Here is a 19860-nt window from a genome sequence, read left to right on the forward strand (position 1 = left end):
GCCTGGTAAAATACTTGTAAATTATCAATTTATGAATTGAATTAAAAAAGGGACCTTGAAAGACTTTATCTAGGGGTCTAGGAAAGTGGTAAAAATATCTATTTATTGTTAAAACCGGACATATGAACTGATTAGTTGTTACCCTGTTGGAAATGTGTTTAAAAGGGAAAAAGTCTGGTCATCATAAGTTGAAGCCACAACGATGCACTGAGAATTGTTTGGCAATCAACATAGCAACCTGAATCTAAATGTAATCATGTATGAAGAGTTGGAAGGAAAATGATTGAATAAACTGGAACTGGACGATTATTTAATGATTGGACGAAAGAGATAAAGCCTGGGAAACCCAACCCAATTCTCAACATCAGAAGAAAGAAAACACCGGCCTTAAAAAAGAGAAAATGTAATTCTTCCTGACAGAGGTCCATTATTAAGTAAAAGGGAATCCTTCCAGAAGTGCTATTAGTTGGCTAAGTTCAGTGTTCCCGCTTCAATATGTAATTCTTTTTGACTCCAGGGGCAAAGCCTGTTAATATCTTTGGTGAGTTACTGAGGTCGGGGGCCAGCGGAGATTACACTTCTAGCTGGCTGTGGTCGGTGCTTCTTTCAAGGACCACTGACAACCAGTGAAGAAAGACTGGTAATCTCTGCTATGTTGTTTAAGCCACATAATGAATTTAAGAAGCACAACATTTAAATTATAACCACTCCAGACAATTGAGAATCTAGTAATCATTATACAATCACATCACTGGATGGCTTTTAAAGTGAGTCCTGTTATTGAGGGCATAGAAGTAACACGGTTATTAGCATTAAGTCAAAACTGAAAACAAATGCACTAGTCTATTCTAATTTGATTACAAAAAAAAATGAAAATCCACCAAGAGACATTAAAAAAAGGGATAGAAAATGACTTTAATCCCTTTCAAGTCCTGAAAGCCCACTCGCTTGTTTTCAAACACTGCACAAATCGCCTCATTCCTTGACTGAAACCACTTTCATTCTCTATGAAGCCCAGAATAATCGCAGAAACCGAGAGAGAAAACGCAAACAGGAACACCTGACATCTACTGTTGACCGCCAGCTGGGAGAGGCACTCCGTTTCTAGGCAACTCTTCTCAGTTTGAGCTGCTAATTGTGCTTTCAGGAAAAGCATAACCACACATAAATAATACAGAGAGGAAACTAAAGCTGTGATGAATTCGCTCACCCATGACCTACAATCTGTTAGCGAGGAAGCCGGGATCTCACTCCGAGCAGTTACTGTCTGACAAAGAAGTAGTTTGCCGTACGACTCCTTAATATTATGGGTCTACACTATGCATATAAATGACAAACTGTGGGGGATAAAAATCAAGTTAGTCATAATGTAAAGCACACTTGTATTTTATCTTAACGGGGTTTCTGTAGGTTTCGGCAAGTTAAATTTAAGACCATAATAAAAGAAATTTAAGACGGATGTAAAAGGAATATCAGAGGCCCAGAGTTTCCTTTCTCATAATTGATGATAATGTGAAATAGCCAAGTAGAGAATAACCATCCATACACTACGTTATCTCACAAACTACAGGCAGAGGCAGTAGGAATCCAAAATCTTTCCCTCCGCCACACACGGCCGAGTGGAATGCGATAATTTCGGATCAGGGTGTTTCAGTAATCAGTTTGGCCGTTGTTTTTTTACAGCGTGCTAATATCTCTGCATTGGTAAGAAAGAAAACAACACATAAGCTGTTTTCAGACATGACCTGCGGGTTAAGTCCAGGGAATTGGGTCCTCGGCATTACTCAGGCGAGGGGTGGTGCAGCCGGGCGCAGCAGACAGAGGCAGGAAGGAACATATCAATTCAGCTGCAGAGATCACGTGACTCTCTTTTCACCACAAACAAAAGGCATCGTGGAAGTAGCATAAATTCAAGACCTAAATTCAGACGAGTGAATTATAGACTTTTTTTAAAAAAAACTACAGAAACCCTGTTTAAAAGCCTACTAAACTAAACCAGTCTCCAGGAAATGCTGATGAGTATTTTTTTATGATACAACACAACCTTCAAGTTTAGAAATACAACAGTGCAAGACGAGACATAAATATAAACACCTTCTGTAAGCGCTTCATACACAGCGCAGAGCGAACTTTCACTTCACAACCTATCGCATCAGCTGTGAATCACAGCCCCAAGTGTTACAAAGACAAGTGGCGCGTTCACATTTGCTGTAAATTTCCGTGGTAATCAAATGTAATATCTTTTTTAGTGTGACACATTAGAGCTGTGTGCTGCAAATCAGAGCTACTCCTCTACAAATGCCCTTGACTGCACCAAAGCAACAAAAAAAAGGTACACAAAGCTTTTTTCAAAGGGAAACATCTTCCAAGAGCACGAGAGGCTTTACCTGTGGAGACATCTGCACTCCCTGATGAAAGGAAAACAAACAGTAGTCAAGAGACGACTCCTACAGCTACCAGCCACATGATGGGAAGTAAAAGTGATATAAAAAGACAGAAGGCACATGGGACTGCAGGCTACAGGACCGAGCCAAGATAAGTGGAGCTTACCAATTTGTTCACTTATGAAGCAGTGGCCTAATTTTCTTACTGAAGCAAAATCCCGCAGAGGAAAAATGCCTCTCTTTTTACTACTACTATCAAACTGCAATAGTAAAATGTGACCAATATTTATGTAAAACCAGGAATTTACATATTCTGAGGGTCTTAATGCATGTATGTCTTGTGCTGCTCGAAATGTGGCTGCGCACCTATATTTTAGGAATTAACTTGGTGAGTAAAATGCATGAAAATGTACAAAGAAATATGAAAATAAAACCTATGTAATAAATAATCCTAAATCTGTCATAATGCTTTTTGGATGAATTATAAAAATATGAGTACAAAAAATGATTTTACAATTCTCTCTCTCTTCCCCTCTTTAAATATTCAAACAAAACTCTAGGAAGACAACCGAGCTAACCTTGTATTTTAAATACTAACGTGTTCATTTCAAAATATAAATATAATACTTTTTTCAATATCTTAAGTCTTTTTATTCAAAATGACGTGATGGTGTTAAGAGACAAGGCAGCTGAGCTTATCACCATTGATAAGACATTGGGGTCCATCCTCTGGGTACCACAAATATCTGTAGAAACATTTCTAGCAATGATGGAATTAGTGTCAAGTTGCTCTTTAATGTTAATCATTATTCTAGGTCATTAGCTAACGACACCATCCAACTTACTAAACCCTTTTCATGTCCAATGAAACAGGTGGCAGCAAGTAAACACCTCAGTATATCTTGGCCAGGTCTTCCCCCTCTTAACTACTTCCTCGAGACAATCTCAGCTTGTGTCCTTCGGCTAAAGAGCAGATGTGGATTGGAAATATAAGCTATATTTCGAGAAATCTTCCCTTGTACCTGCTTAGCTCAGGTTGGATTTTGGCAGGTAAACTGGGTGCCAGGTTGGCAGACTGGGTTAACACAGCAGCTGGTTTGGAACACTTTCTCTTGTCTTGGGTCAGGCCTGACCTTGTCATCCTAATTCCTTCCTTTCCTCTCGGTGGACCAGCCGGCTGCCTCGAGTCTGAGCCTGGTATTGTTTGTACGACGACAGGGTGTGGGGGGGGGGGGGGTATCATGAGGTCTAAAAGGTCTTTATGTGGAAGCAGGAACAACAACTCTTCATGTTTACTGCTGACAAGTCACGCTGAATGCCTACATGTCAAGCTACCTGCACAGACGGTATTTGCACTTTTTTAACAAGAACAAACCTATGCTAACCCTAAGCCCTGCAGCATTGGATTCTGGCAGGTATTGCTGACAATAGAGCAATTTTTTTATAAATTGTTATGCCAAGAATGACAAAATGTCAAATAATAATGTCATATGACTGTTGTGATGTCCTACAGGCCAATGTGAGGTCTTCCATTTTTGACGAAACTTCTCAAAAATATTTGGCTTACAATGATGCTAGCAAGAAAACCAGGATATACTCTCATTTGAGAGGCTCGAAAATTTAGCACTGATTCACTATGTTTTCTTGTTCAGAGACTGAATCTCAGGAACAGACGTTATTGAAGTTAACTGCAGTGCAACATTGAATACTGGTGCAACTACTTATTGTAAGATAGTGAATATGTCAGAAGCTTACCTTCTCATTAGCTAGGACAGATTTGAACTTAATCCTATCTAGATGCTGCTAGCTTCAATTGGTGATTCTCTTCCCTTTTCCCCTGTCTCCCATTTCTCAGCCTCCCACTCTGACCATGGGTCAGTTGACAACAACAGTATCTATTACAACAATAAGCCACATTCTTGTCAAGGTCACCCACTCTGCGTCCGACAGGCAGAGAGGCTGTGCTGGGAGCAGAAATCCAGATAAGCTAAGCTGAGCCTACGAGGATCTCTCTCTTTCCAGCCCTCTCCATACTCATAAATCTTATCTCACAGCAAAGGGAAACCTGACAACACACAGAGAGGCTGTCATCAACAGCTCAGACACCTAGATTCTCACCCAAATACCGATGATTCCCTCTTTGGCTTCTTACAAGTCGGAGGTTTCTGACCGAGGCTTTGAGATCAGAGTGGGAAAAGAAATCGCGCTCCTCGTGTTGGTGTCCATCGATGTTTAAATTCACCATAATGTTGACAGCTTTGACCAAAACTCAGGTTTCAGGTGTCTACCTTCGGGCCCACAGCGCTTCAGCAAAGATAAACACTCGTAGACATACTATCCGGAAAGCCCTATCAGCGAAATAACCAACATTTTATTAGTCCCACATATTACACAAGGAAAACAAGTTGTTATTCAGGCTGTGAGATTTCCCCAGAGCTCCTAACCTCAAACTATTTTTAGATCTTCTCTGTTAGGCTGTTATGTTGACACTCTTCTGAGGGTGGTGCCTTATCCAAACATTAGAAAGACAATTCTTAGCCACACACAATTTTACTTTCTTTTTTTTTTGTGGAAATCTTAACGATGCCAAATTACTTTCTATTGTTTTGTGTTACTTGGAATGACACAAACAGAAAACAATGAATATAATTATACCTTGCATAACAACACATATAGACTTGTCATGTGGGTGTAAGATTGTGGGAATAACAATGACCGCAAATATATCTGCTACATATATACTTTGAACAATATGGCTCATTCTGAATTATGAAACCTCAATAAAATGTTAACTATACCTACATAACAGTCAGCAGCATTAGTAATCCCATGACCTGTTTCCAAATTCCATTCTAGGCTTGTCAATTCAGTAAAAAGGAAATTCAGCAGATGATTAAGGTGCAGCGGGTGAGTGAGTGAGTGCGTGGTTGTTGAAATATGTCTGTAGATGAGAAGGCGTGTGCTCTGTTCTGCAGATGGTACTTGAGCTGTACTCTCCCTCACGCTGCTACTTTCACTCGTGCTTGCTACTCTGATTGACCTCTACTGTTGGCCGTCTCACAGAGCTCCCATTGAACCATGTCTGTCTTAATGGACGATGATGTGCACTATTACTGAGTGCCCGTAGTTCCTGCACGGCTGCCTCAAGCCCCCAATAGACTTTTACACCTTAATACACCTTGGGGCAATGATCGCTGTGGCTCGCACCACATGACATTTCAACACCATTTCTGGTGAGGGGGGAAAAAAAATAGTTGAAAAGACAGGTGTCTAAAAGAGAATAGCAGGGTAAGTTTCACTAGAGTTTATTTTTTTTGAACAGCACAGCATGTCTGTGACTTGTTTGATAATTATAGTCTGTAGGTGATTTAGGTATAATCCAGGGAGTTACGTGAGAAGTGGAAAATATGCCAAAACAAGCTAACCTGAAAATACATTTACTTTAGCATCTATCAAATCAACCTGAGAGCTGTTTGAAAAGGTTTAAAAACGACTCAGTGGATTATCTTTGGTACAACAAAAGAAGTAGGCTGAGCCCCAAAATGTTCCTCGGACACTTGCTCAATCAAAGGACAAGTCACCACAGGAGGTGATTCGATTTCAATCCTAAACAAAAATGTATCAGAATGATCAATTACGATCTTTGAAATGAAAAGTGGGAATTACATTCTCTTGGCTTTTTTTTTTTCCCCTATCCCCCCGTCTTCTTGGTCTCATCCAACTGCAACTTCAAGACATTTCGGTCACTGCCAGGGGCAGAGAGGACCAAGAAACTACAACCGGGCAGGAAAGTCCTCCTGCTGCCCTGAAGTCATTTGTGTTCCTCGGGTTATGTCAACAACAACAATTTGAATGGCACCTGCTGTTGTTTGATATGAAGAGTGCACTCTGGAGTTAATACAGCCTCTTCATGGCAGAAGGGTAAATCCTGACTTTTTTGTGTATGTGTTTACAGCTTGTTCCCAGTTGAATCATGAAATAAGTTTTTACATTTCTAATCAATTATTTAAAATATGTGCATATGCCCCTTGTGTGGTAAGTTCCAAACAAAATGGTGGTCGAATCAAGAAACGAAATTCTTAATAAAATTTAGTCAGAACAGTATAGTTCTACCATCACACTGTAGCTGCTGGTAAGGACTCTCTACACATTTTATATCCAATATTTATGTATTGACATAATTTGAATCACTAACAGGTCGGGCTGTGGGGATGTCAAAGGAGCAGGAGCAAAGTGAAACCCACGATAACGCACCAAATCTCCACCGCTCTATGCCAGCTGCTTAGCAGAGGTCTGCTGCTCTCCGCCATCAGAGTTTGATGACCTTGTTAGTTTGAGTGCCTAATCTGCTAATGCCCTGATAAAAATAAACAGTCACTGTAGTCATTGTAGTCCCCCCCCTCCTCCCTGTCTGCAGCTGCTATCCATAAACACAGATGATACCTCCATCTTTATTTATCCTGAGGACTTCGTTTCAAACTGACAATCTTAAGAGCCAGCGAGGTCAGTGTTGTGTATTGTTAGTTTAAGTTAAATCATATGACTTGTGTATTTCAAATGAAGAGTTAACATTTTATGAAAATCTGAAAGCTGTGTCTATGCCTTGCTTTTTTAAATTTTAGTTGGCCACAGAACAACAGGCACGAATACATTTTTCATGCTATATTTGCCTTTTATTTTAGGGTTTTTCAAGTGCATTTATTCCTAACAATTTGCCTCTGTGGTGTTTAATAATTCATACCCAGTACTACATTTGAGATGAGACTGGAATAAATAATTAACCTCCCAGTATATATTAAAAATTCTACAAAACCTTCTTTCTTACAATTCACTGGGGGTTCTTACTTGCTTACTTTTGATTTCTGTGAAGAGCAATCAAACCTCACAACTAACAGCTACACATCAAATACAATGTACAAAAAAGAAACAAGTATGAACCACAACAAAAGGTGGATACACTGCTTTTAAAAGATTTGACATTCTTCTCTATGAGCTCACATCATAACATCGTGGAAGTATAGTCTCAAGGTCATACGGCACAAAATTCAAGACTAGATTTTATCAGTCAGTCCCATTATTCAGCAATAACCAAATTGCCAGGAGCTCTAAAGTAATAACCTGAGGTATATTATTTATAGCAAAAAATACCATAATAATTGTGACATATGACTTGAGTGAATGAATTCAACAGCAAAATGTCTCACTCTTCAAGGGATACATAAACCTAATGGATATGATTAAATATAATTTAGTTTTCCAGATGGACAAGGGCCCCACTTACAAAATATAATTGAATGTGCGAGCTCAGCTCATTGCCAAGGACTAAACAACTCCCCAGCCTCCAATACAAAGAGGAGCTCATTTCCATATTAACTTCACCTTCATTGATCCACCGACACATCCTCCCTTCTTGCCACTGCACTAACACCCAGGATGCCTTTAGGGGTGCTGGGATATTCTAGTGTTGGGGAGGAAATTAACTTAGGGGCATTTACGTATCGCAGCATCAACTTGGTTGAATCTTTGGCTGGTGGCTGAAAAGTCATCTCGGCAAAACAGCAACTGCACAGACCACAAATTTTGGAAGTTTTCCCTGTATGTCAAGCAAAGGAAGAATAATATGCACTCTTAACATGCCAAGCATTCAACGCCTCATCCCATCTGTGCACCAGCGAAGCACTTTAAGATAAAACCCAGCTGAATGTAAGCCTCTTTTCTTATTTACATTCCTTAATGATTTCACAGTTACAACAAGGGGATCTAGATTTGCACATGAAGGTAACGCTTAAAGCTGCTTTTATCAATATTTCAATCAGACCAGAGTATCACATGACAATGTCAAAGGGTTGAGTTGAAGTGATAAACCTACAGAGAATTATCACCTGAATCTGCAGCTCCACACGGCCTCATGTGCTTAACAGTGAGGCTCAGCTCGTTGTTTAAACGTCCGTCCCACATCTTCATGTTTTGGTTCACACTCTCAGGCTGTCATGGCTGTCATGGCTGTTTTCATCCAAAAAGATTTACTAGCCCCCTGTTTACTACCTATTTAACACCAAACATCAGACTGTCATCAACATAGTGGATGATTTGGCAGATAAAAACAGATACTTCCTTTAGGAGTGGGTGGAGACCAAAAACAGAGCTAAAAGTCGTTGCTCTTTACTTATTGGATGTGTAAATAAGCAGCTGTTTGCTTACATGTTCCCTGTGTCAACTTATAAAAGGTGATGACGCACAGTAATTCTAAACACATCACTGGAAACCCAAACAACAATTCAGTCCAACACATCCAAGAATTTAAAGGTCATGAGATGACACAAACAGAAGTATCCCCCTGTGGCTCATCGGGAAACTGAGCCACCTTGATTAAAACAAAGAGCAAACTACCAACATTATAAAGAATTGCTACACTTTTTATGATATTTTACAATATTTGGGGGAAATGAATGATGAGCCACATTCACCTTCATTAACCAAACGACCCAACCTCTTTTCTTTTTGTTTCATTTGCCAATGTCAACCTCAAACTGAATAAGAGTTAAACGCACACAAGATATTTTCCCTACTTTGTGGAGTTTGCATGTTTTCTGTTTACATCTGTTTCTTCCCACTCCAGACACATTCATTTTGCATGTATTGTGGAAAATAAAATGCCATTTCATTATAAATGTGAACGTTGACCCCAGGCGTTTCTGGGGTGTTGAGCAATACAGAGTCTGATAAAGTGAAATATCCACCTGGATTCTCAAACATGGTTTTTTGCAGTTATATTTACTTAATCATTTCCAGCAGTACAACCTAAACCACAGCCTTTTCTTGTAAGTGCAGTGAATAAATAAAAAAACAACTGACAAGGCTGCTGAGCGAATGGGTCTGGAACACAAAGGGGACCAAAACAGCGAAATAGGATGAAACACACTATTTTTGACAGAGGACCTTTACTCTGCTGTAGAATCAGATAATGTAAAGCTTCTGTATTCAAGGACACTGATGCAGCCTCCCATGAGCAGATCAGCATTCATAAAGGAACTCTGCTGTGGCAGGGGTGACTTTGATGCATGTGGTACTCTTGTTTAAGGAGCGGAAACAGCATGAGAAAATCAAACCTTCATACACTGGAGACTAAAAAGTCATTGGCACACAACCAATTTGTGAGGAGTGGTATAAGCAGAGGACGACCTACATTTATAACCTATGGCATTTAAGGCTTTTAATGTAGTAAATCATGCAAATTCAAATCAGTTATAGGACACACAGATCACAACTCTGCACTATTAAGGAAATTTGATTTGCTGGACAAAGAAGTGAAAAAAAGTAGTTGCATAAAAGCTAACAGGTACAAGTGGTCGGCTTCAGTATTTCTTTAGATTTTAGACCATTAATAAATTAATGGTAAATGTTCACATGTACTCTACACTGGAAAGGGGAATGCTGTCAAGCTCGCCTCCGTTTATCATAACTCTTGTTTGTTATTCAATAATGCCCAAACTCAACATGCACTTTGAAGTCAACGTTCGGCTGAGTCATCTGCGGCATAGAGCTGGTTTATACGCTCATTCTGCTGACAATAATGCAGGCATAACTCTTTATATATTGTTATTTTAATACTCTTGCCCTTCATGGGCCCAAGTCAGGCCCTGATCAAAGAGCCACTGACAGCTGCATAAATTTAAAATGTCGTGTAAACAGTGACCCATCCTTGATGCCAAAGTCAAATAGTTCCATGTCATCGAGTATGAAAGGATTTGGCAGCGAGCAAAGAGAAACTTTAGCTAAAAGCCGGGGAATAGTACCATCCACCACTGTTTCTACACTTAATGCATAGTTCATTTATTAATATATTTCTCTGAAGGAGCAGTAGATTGGGGTGAGGATTTAAGGGATTGAGTGGTAATGAAGCGTTAAGTTGTTGGACTGAGGCCCAGGTCAGTGAGCCACATGATGCTCTACCACTCTTTTCCCCAACATGTTTAACATGAAGAGCTTCAGTGTAATTATCTCATGAGAACCAACGGATGCTTTGCTGAATTAGTAAATCCAAGGGAAATACTGCCGAACAAAAAGAATAAGCCCCTCAATGAACCACTTATATTTCCCCCCTAACAATAATGAATTATGGGTAATGTTTCATTTTTAATACTCTATCGACATCTTAATTTATGGTAATCTATAATTATTTTAAAACCGACTGGAACATAATGTCTCTCCATAACAGTCAACTTTAATAATATTCTTAGAGGACATCAATTAAAAAGTCACTTTTAATATTATGACAATGATGAATGTTCTTTGTTCTAAAAAAGAAAATTACCATTTGCATCATTTGAAAAACAGAACAGCCACCACCTGCTTTATAGGAAGAGACTTTTCATTCCTCCATGTACAGAGGAGCCTGCTGAGCAACCAATCGTTTGTCTGGTGCTGCTGTCTGCATGTCAATCTTTGGGGGAAATATTCAGTAACAACTACTGGAGAATTTGCATCTGTGACCTTTCAAATAGGGCCGGACGACATCTCCAAAGATTATATCAAGATATAAAATGTTCACATCAGTCGATATTGACAATTATCAAGATAAATGTCACATTGTTATTTCTTTTAAGGTTAGACTGTGAAGGTTGTGGTTTTCAACTCTTCTTCGTGGGCAGAGAATGACAAACACTTGATTGACAGGAAAACCATTTTACAAATCTGTAAAATAATCAGTACGGTGTTTTACCTCCTTACTGTGCTTACACAATCCACGAGCAATGTCATATATATTGAGCCTTCGATATATTCGATGAAACATTTTATGGGACATTCATATTGTTTTATTACCCAGCACCACTCGCAAACATTCTTGATAAAACATCAGTAGTTATGCTACTGAAAAAATGAGACTTGCAAACCAACTGTTCAAAATCCAGTGGAATATTGTGCACAGCCCAGGCATCCATCGAATCACGAATGTTTGACATTGGTCCCAAAGGACAGACGTGTTCTCCCTTTAATTTCTATCAGTGGTATAATCCCCTTTTGAAACCCTTTTTAGGGTGAATTAGAAAGGCCCTGCATTCAAAGAGATGAGTGGAGAGAAGGGGGCAGGAATAATCACAAGGGCCTAGCTGTCTGTGTGGATTAGAATAGGAGAGAAAATCCTTTCATCTCAGATCTGTACTTCCAAGCTTGGAAGCATGCATGCACACTCGCATGCAGGCGCGCGGCGGAGCAAATCTCAAATGCATACTTGTCATAAAAGAAAGCGGCAGACCCTTTGTGTTGTTAAATTCTATTTAATATACAAGAGGTAGTTATTTATGCTTAAATAGATGATATTCAATTATGCTCCAAATGGGCACGATAGACAGTGGATTAGAGAGAGGAGCTTGTGTAAAAGCTTTGCTCTCCAGGCTGACCTCTCAGTTTGGCTCTTAGGCAAGACAGAGTGCAGGGGAAGGCTCACACATGATCTAACTTGCTTCTCCAATTTCTCGTGCTGAAATGTGGACTGCTGCTCTATTTTTGGCAGACAGTCTTTTTGACATCCAGCGAAATGAAATGAGAGGGATAAGCCCAGAGAGCCTCCTCAGCCAGAAAGCAAGAGAAACCCCCCCCCCCCCCAAACAACACCATCTGACAGATAAGAAAATGGATTAGCCATTATGTGTGTTTGCTCAGTTGTCTACCTCTGAGAGGGTTTAACTGCGTGTAAAATGACAAGCCCAGTGGTGGGTAACGGCAGCTGACACTAAAAAGACTGATTGTAAAAACATAAATATCTCGTATAGCGAGAGGACAAACACTCCTGTAGCATTTAGTTTCAATTCATCAAATCCATAAGAAGATCAGACTTTGTGTGACTACTGTTTTAATCACATAAAAACAACATCATCATCTCCAATGAGGACACTTCACCTAAACTAGAAGTACTCCCGTCTAGCATCTAAAAAAAAGATACTCCAGAATCTGAAACCGTCAAACAAGCACCATAAACGTGTATATACACTCATTTTCCCCCAAATACTGTACAACCAAGGAATATTTAGGCCAATTATATATAATAACAGTGGGAGCTGATGCACTGAGCTGAGATAAGAATCTGACAAGTCTACAGAGCAAGTCTGAGCACACTCTGTTTGTATACTCCCATCTAGACAAGATATACAGGCTGCTAGCTTAAACCAATGTTTTGCGAGACGCATCACATTTCGCATTCAAACTGAAGACAATCTCTAATTTCATGCATATTAGCTCAATGGAAGATGTAGTTTGGGGCAGAAAAGATGAACTTCTTTGGTTCAGATTGGATCTTGCTCCAACTCAGACGAACGTTTTTTTGGGATCTCCCTTTAACAACTTCGGGGCTGGTATCTTCATTTAGGTGAGCAACAATCACTTGAGTAATCATTCATATAAATGAAGTGCGTTCTCAAATGTAAATTGAGCAGGTTTGGACTTTGGACTGTTGGTCAATCAAAACAACAATGTAAAGGGCGTAAACGGATATTTTAATAGCCAACCAATAAAGTGATTAAATAATTGGCATATAATCAATGATTAAAAAAATTATTGTTGGTTACAGCCACAATTTGTTTAAAGCTATAGCTCAGAAATAAAGCACAAGAGGGACCATAACGCAATAGATCGTCAGGAAAGAAGCGAAAGCCATCTACGCCAAGGAGGTTATGTTTCCACCCCTGTCCGTTTGTTTCTACGTCATCGTGATAAAAGTAAAAAGTAATGTTGTCACATGGAAGTGTGGGACATGGGCCAAGAAAGAATCCATTAATTTTTGTATCCGTTTCTTTAACATTGCGAGATTGGGTGGTTTATTTTACATTTTAAATAATTTCTCGGGTAAAATAATAAATGGAACCTGATGGATTTTTTGGTATATTTTGAGGAACCTCATTTGAAGATTTGAAACAGTAACTCATTGATGCAGGGCGACCAAGGAGAGAATAAAAAAGGCAACGGTGCAATGAGGTGAAGAACTTCGCAGCCGAAACATTAGTGATTCCCTGAATTCGTTGCATTTAACAAACTGGCTGCAACAATCCCCTTAGAAGAGTATTAGGGGGGAGGGCTTGAAACGTAATCCTCTCCATAATCACACTTGCTCAAACACTGCCTTGCTGTTAACTTCCTCTTTGTTAAACTGAAAAACATTTCTCAAGCGGCTAAGCTCTTGGACTTCAAATGTCTCTCCTCGAGCGTTTCATGGTCAAAACCTGTTTCAATATGAGTTCACCGGCGAATGTCCAAAATGAAGGGTTCGAACCGCCGCAAGCAAAGACCTGCGGGGAGGAAACTCTATTCACATGGCCAAAACAATAGAGACTGTGCAGAGACAAAGCCTTGAGGAACAAGTGAGAAATCCCCAAACACAGTCTTGCAAACTCTTTTTACAACCATAGCAAGGCAGTACAAACTTTGAGCCACCTCTTTCCCTCACTGGTAGAAAATTCCATCTGAGGAGGGTGGAGGGGGGGCACGTCTGCTCCTCCCCACTGTGTGGGTTTTGTTCTGCTAATCAGACCACATGCCTCAAGGATTCAGGAATCCAAGAGCTCTCAGCCAGTTCCCCTCATTCCACATACAGCCGCAGCAGCCTGTGACAAACTATTCAGTGTGTTGGGGGGGGTTAAAGACTCTATCCATTCATAACACCGTTCAACCCTCGCCTCCCTCCTCGCCCAATCTCAGGCAGTTCTTTTGCCCACCCCCCACCCTCTACCCTCTTACCCCTCACATGCCCTCGTTCTCCCCTCTCACCACAGCAGAGCCCTTTTTTTTTTATCTGTCTGCATACTGCGCACTGGGTCTGAATAGGCTCACGGTTTATTATTAGACCCTGGTCCAACCGCACACCCACCACAGTTTTAAAACAGAGAAAACAGAACGAGGCCCACATTGAGCTCATGAAACGAAAAGGTCCTGATATTTGTTTCTCTCTTTTTCCTGCTCGTGTCTTTTTCCTTCCAATTTTGGTTCGTTTCCCCTGCGTTCTGCCTTCGCCTCGCTCGCTACTCACGCATTGAGAGGCGAAATGAGGCACGCTGGAAATTTGCAGGCTGACAATGGAAGACAGCTGCTCTCGCTGCATAAGTCTTTCATGAGCTGAATTAGTTGTACAAGCCTCTGCTCCCTTCCCCCCACGAATGCCTCCCTCATAGTAAGCTGATCCAGACACTGCACAACACACCTTGTGGAAAGCTTAGGAGCGAGACGGGGGAGGAAAAGACAAAGCATGACGGAGGCTTTGTCTGACAGATCTGTGATTGTTTTTTTTTGTTTTTTTTAAATGGTGGCCCTGTAGAAAACCTTCACACAGATATTTTATTTTCAGGTTGTCTGTTTGATTATGAGGTTTTTGTTTTAGAACAGAAGGTGAAATCAAGTGATAAAATGATACTGATATTAAAATAAACTAATCAAGTTGCATTGTGCTGTGGGTTTTACACACGGCAGACATGACCTCCTGTTATGTCCTGAAACTCACTTCTGTTGGATTCATTGTAATGAGAATGATTCAAAAAGGTGTTCTGGTGTCTGTATTACTAATTTTAACAATTTGTTAATCAACCTCACTGATCTTTTGAAATTAATAATAGGGAAAATGCCAATGTTCTGTTGTTTTAGCCTCTCAACTGTGAGGATTCCCTTTGTAATGTCAGTGTAAATTGAATCTTTGGGTGTTGGAAACGTAAAACCTGTGAAGACATCATCTTGTTCTCATGACCATGGCCATTTTACATTCTTGCACTTAGATGCCCATTAATCTGTGAAGAGGATACAAACTATTACAGAAAACACATTTCTGGTTTTCATTACCGTCTTCAGACAAGCGAATGATCTGCTATTTGATCTGGTCAATACAACGAACCTTAAGTAGATGATAAATCAATGATCTGCTATTTAGGGAGATGTTTTTGGTAAATATACTGGGTATCGTGAGGCCTTCATGATTCAGAGAAATGGGACATAAAACAACCTAAACAACCACTTTGGTCGATGTGCCTACAAGCAGAGTTTATGACTGAGGAGCATGAAATACTCCCCCCCCCCCAAAAGACAACAACCTGAGGTGCCTCTCGACAATGATTTTCCTCTAACAAGACTATAAACTTAGTGGGCCGAGGCCTTCTTCTTCTTCCAATTCAATTTCTGAAGCTGTGGTCTGCTCTATTGGCTGACGACTCTGGTGTTATGGTGGCTTCTGCTATGACAATTCTGACGGGAATCTTAAGGGTTAAGGTTAATTGCTACCAACATTGATCTGAAAATCGTTTTTTAAGTGCAGATGCAGAAAATACCGGACTGTGCTCTACGTACACAGCAGCTACTGCGTGCTTATTACTGTGTTGATTTGCACTGGCACGTCAGTGAGGGATAGGGCACTGTAAACCTTGAAAATGTGTGGTATGCACGGCATGCGTGTCAGTCTACTGAAAAATGCAGTAACCCTGGGACGTTCACATTTCATGAAGACATTTTAAAAAATCCATCTAATGTTAATATTATTACATTTTTATATCCTTTTTAAAAGAGACTGGATTGCCAGTGTGTCCATTAACAACTACCTTAATTTGACTTTTATATTCTCCTTCTATTCTCGTGCTTTATTTTGCCTACAAGCTCAACACATTTCACATCAGTGTGGAGGCAGTGGCTGATGGCAGACATGGAAAACAATTAGTGTCAAATGTTTTCCTCCCGTAGTAGTGAGGGACTCCCTGAGGGCGAGAGCTTCAAATGAGCAGAGGTAACAATGCATAGATCACAACAGCTATGAATCTGGGATTGTGGATAACAAAGCGAGTTCAGTGATCATTGAACGCGAATACGGTTATTTGATCAGACTTTGCATTCAGTTGCCTTTTTAATGATTAACAGTGTTGAAAAATATTTGTATTCTCTGTCCTCATGTGGAGTTCAACCATGTTGGTGAGATGGAAAATGAAACCCAGATAAAATACCTCCCTTTATGTTTATACGGGTCAGATTATGATCAAAAGGAAGTACTCGGTAAATTGCATCATTCGACCACATCGGTAATCAAACATGTTTATAGCTCCTGGAAGGCAAGCATGGCTCGGCATAGTCTGTTAAACATATGAGAATTAAGAATATTTTGAAAGAAATAAATACAACAGAACTTGAGAGAGAGAAGCTCAAAATCCTGTCTCCTGTCAAAACCTTCATTTTCAAACTAAAACATACTGCAATCGCATCCACACAAGTCTTTTAACGGTTTTCTGAAACTGTTTCTGAAGCCGTTGAACAGTTATTAAAAAGACTGGCTGGTGAAATAAAATCTCAGTAAAAACAGTATAAACATAGGTGAGAGCTAAATGCTCAAGATGCATGTTTTTAAGATGCAAAGAACATAATTGATCAATCATAAAAGGCATCTCAGTACATTTTTATCAACTAGAAGAAATTTACTCTGCTGCACATTCTGTTAATAAATCAACACCTCGGCTTATCTCTACAGAATTAGCATGGACAGGTTAGCTAACAGCCTCCGTTTGTACTGAGCTTCTTGATGCAATTTGCTCCTCTTCTTAAAATAAGTCAGTCTCCCTTCTATCCCAGAGCCTTTAAAAGCTGGCACTACTTAAAAGGAATGAGCTGTAACACAATAGCAACAGTCAGTCAGGCACAGGCAAAGGCGAGGAGAAAGAACTCAAGCTCGCTCTCATGAGATCCCTGCACTCCCCGAGCCGGACATCAGCAGCGATGCAGAGCGGTGGCTGGGCTCTTTCATTCAAGTGCAGCCTTTTCTTTCTCTCCCTCTCTCCCCCCCTTTTCAAAGTAACATTGCCAATGTAATTTTCCATGAGAGCTGCTCCATTTATCAAGGCCAGTGGCACACTGAGGCAGCTGATGAATGCCTTACTCCCCTAGATTTGTATAATGAGAGGTGGGAGAGTGAGACACACTCAGAGGTGGTTAGCACTTGTACCAAGGAAGTAGAGATGATTTATTCAGCATCCGAGAGCCAATGCTTTGGGGAGCTTTAACTTAGGACACCGACAATGTAGCCATGCTATTACACCTCCACCATGGAGAACAAGATTGCAACTGAGACACATACTGATTAATGCCTGGATTACACTCAGACAAGGGACAGCTTGTGCTTTTAAATTGACAGACAAGTTACAACGAGGCCGTTATTCTAAAATAACACTGTTTCGTTGTATTCTTTCATTTGACAAGTTAAAATATACTGATTATAAAAATATTTGGAATCAAGTTCCATATTACTCAACATAATTGTCTCTCTTTCTGGAAAAACAGTGAGAAATTAAAGAGCCATGTACAGAATCTACATTTTTCATTCGATTCTGTTTACAGTTGAAAGTTTTTACAACTTAATGTAGTAAATGACTCGTAGAACTGCGACATTTAGTCAATCCACAGCAAATTAATCAGTAAATATGGCAAACATTTCCTAATTCAAATTTTCTGGTCATATATTACAATTAACTGGCTTAAGAACTAGCTCATTCGTCAATATTGAAAATGATCATTACTTGCAGCCTTACACGGAAACCAAGCTACTGTGGCTAATGACTATTGAGGAAATGGGATTCGTTTGCCACATCTGTGATTAAACAGTCATGTAAGATGTCCAATGGGGTTTGGTGGTAATGTGGGAATTTCTGTTACAGAGGCAACACGGTTTCAGCACGTGAAACACAATTTTGCGTGCAACACTAATGCAAGCTGTAAGTGTTAGCAATAGCATTGTGTTACGAATCGTAGCATAGTGGTCAAAGTTGGAACTGCAGATAGTACATTTTTAACTCAATAAGGACAACAACCAACTATTGTGTTCATTGACAATTAATGTGCTGATTATTAATTATTTAATCTGTGATATAAAAAAAAAATCTTGGCTGAACGTCTCCAACTGACACCTTCAAATCTCTTGTTCTGTTCCACAAAATACTTTTAGGATGAAAAGGAACAATTAATAGAATACAATAAGGCTGTTATAATTCTAAAGCGTAAAAATGCACACACCCACAAATATATATATATATATATATATATATATATATATATATATATATATATATATATATATATATATATATTGATGGATCTGTTTAAACTGCATAAAAACGATATATATATATATATATATATATATATATATATATATATATATATATATATATATATATATATATATATATATATATATATATATATATATATATATATATCGTTTTTATGCAGTTTAAACAGATCCATCAACCGTTAAACTGCTCTTCCAGTCAAGATTGTTGTGTGCTACAAAATAATCACATCCTTTTTACCTCCATCAGAGATAAATTTCACAGGTTAGTTGCTTGAAAGCAGCTGTGACCTCTCTCCCCTTTATTCACGGCTGTCAACCAATTCATGTGGCTTCCCCCTCAAAAGCCTTTTCATTCTAAATACATTACGATTACAAAGACTTTCCTGAAATTTCCTTTCACAGCAGTCGCTCCAAGGAGACTCTACGGCTAGTGTTCATTGCTGGGTGTCCTGGATTTAAGGAGCCGAACAGGCGTCTTCACAGCCCATCCCCCATGCCACTTTCAGAGCAGCAGGAAAACTGACGAAGGCGTGCTTTGCACCAGCTCCCTCCCCCACATACTGCTCCACCAGGCATTACTGGGGCTTGTGGGATTAAGAATGGAACACGATGACAGACAAAAACAGTCCTCAGCACCTCCCTGCTCGGCTGTCTTTTATACTGGGAGAGCATGAAAAGGCTGCTATGAGGCATACAATAGACACAGCGATAGATCAACTCTGAGTGAACAAGATAAGTGTGGGTGAACAGCTACACGGATCTTTATATTGTTCTTGTACAACAATGTCAGCGTTGAAATTGTGAGAAGAAAAAAGAAAAGAAAAGTGGAACGCCATGTGACATTTACTTAACTTCACAGGCATAATGTGATGTATAAGACTGACATTATCTATTATCTTCTAGTCTGACTCTGCTTGGCTGGATCATGCACAGCACGTTAACACTCATGGCTAATTACAACAGATGTTGGCTGGTACTAATTTTCACCATAGATGAGCTTAAGATTTTTATAAATATCAAAGCACTTCTGGAACAATTTTACAACAAAAGAGATAAGTAGGAGTGGGTTATTTCCTGGAGACGGACTCGGCAACATGTTCGTCAAGGGTGCCCTTTTACACTGAGTGGTAATAAAAGAGAGAACAACAGTAGATATTTTTATGCATCACATGTCAGGCAGCTTCGGGGGAAAGAAGAACATCTCTACGCCTGCTGGGCGAGCCTATCACAACGCACACTGTCAAGAACCCTGCGACGTTCACTTCTGTGGTGTCTCACTGCGTTAATTCACACGACAATACGTTATGACAGTATTGTTTCAAATAAACCTGTCACACACACACAAATGCAAATCCAGAGCTGCTGGCCTCTGGGAAGACTGATAACTGAGGTGAGTTT

At 39.7% G+C, this 19860-nt stretch overlaps 1 protein-coding gene across 3 annotated transcripts in view; it reads right to left on the reverse strand.

The window, feature by feature from the left end:
* The window catches only part of LOC117759474 (zinc finger protein 609-like), a 65891-nt gene that overhangs the window by 25766 nt on the left and 20265 nt on the right, over window positions 1–19860 (reverse strand). The gene's annotated exons all lie outside the window — the stretch shown is intronic.

The sequence above is a fragment of the Hippoglossus hippoglossus genome, chromosome 3, assembly GCF_009819705.1.
Source record: "Hippoglossus hippoglossus isolate fHipHip1 chromosome 3, fHipHip1.pri, whole genome shotgun sequence".
Taxonomy (NCBI): Eukaryota; Metazoa; Chordata; class Actinopteri; order Pleuronectiformes; family Pleuronectidae; genus Hippoglossus; species Hippoglossus hippoglossus.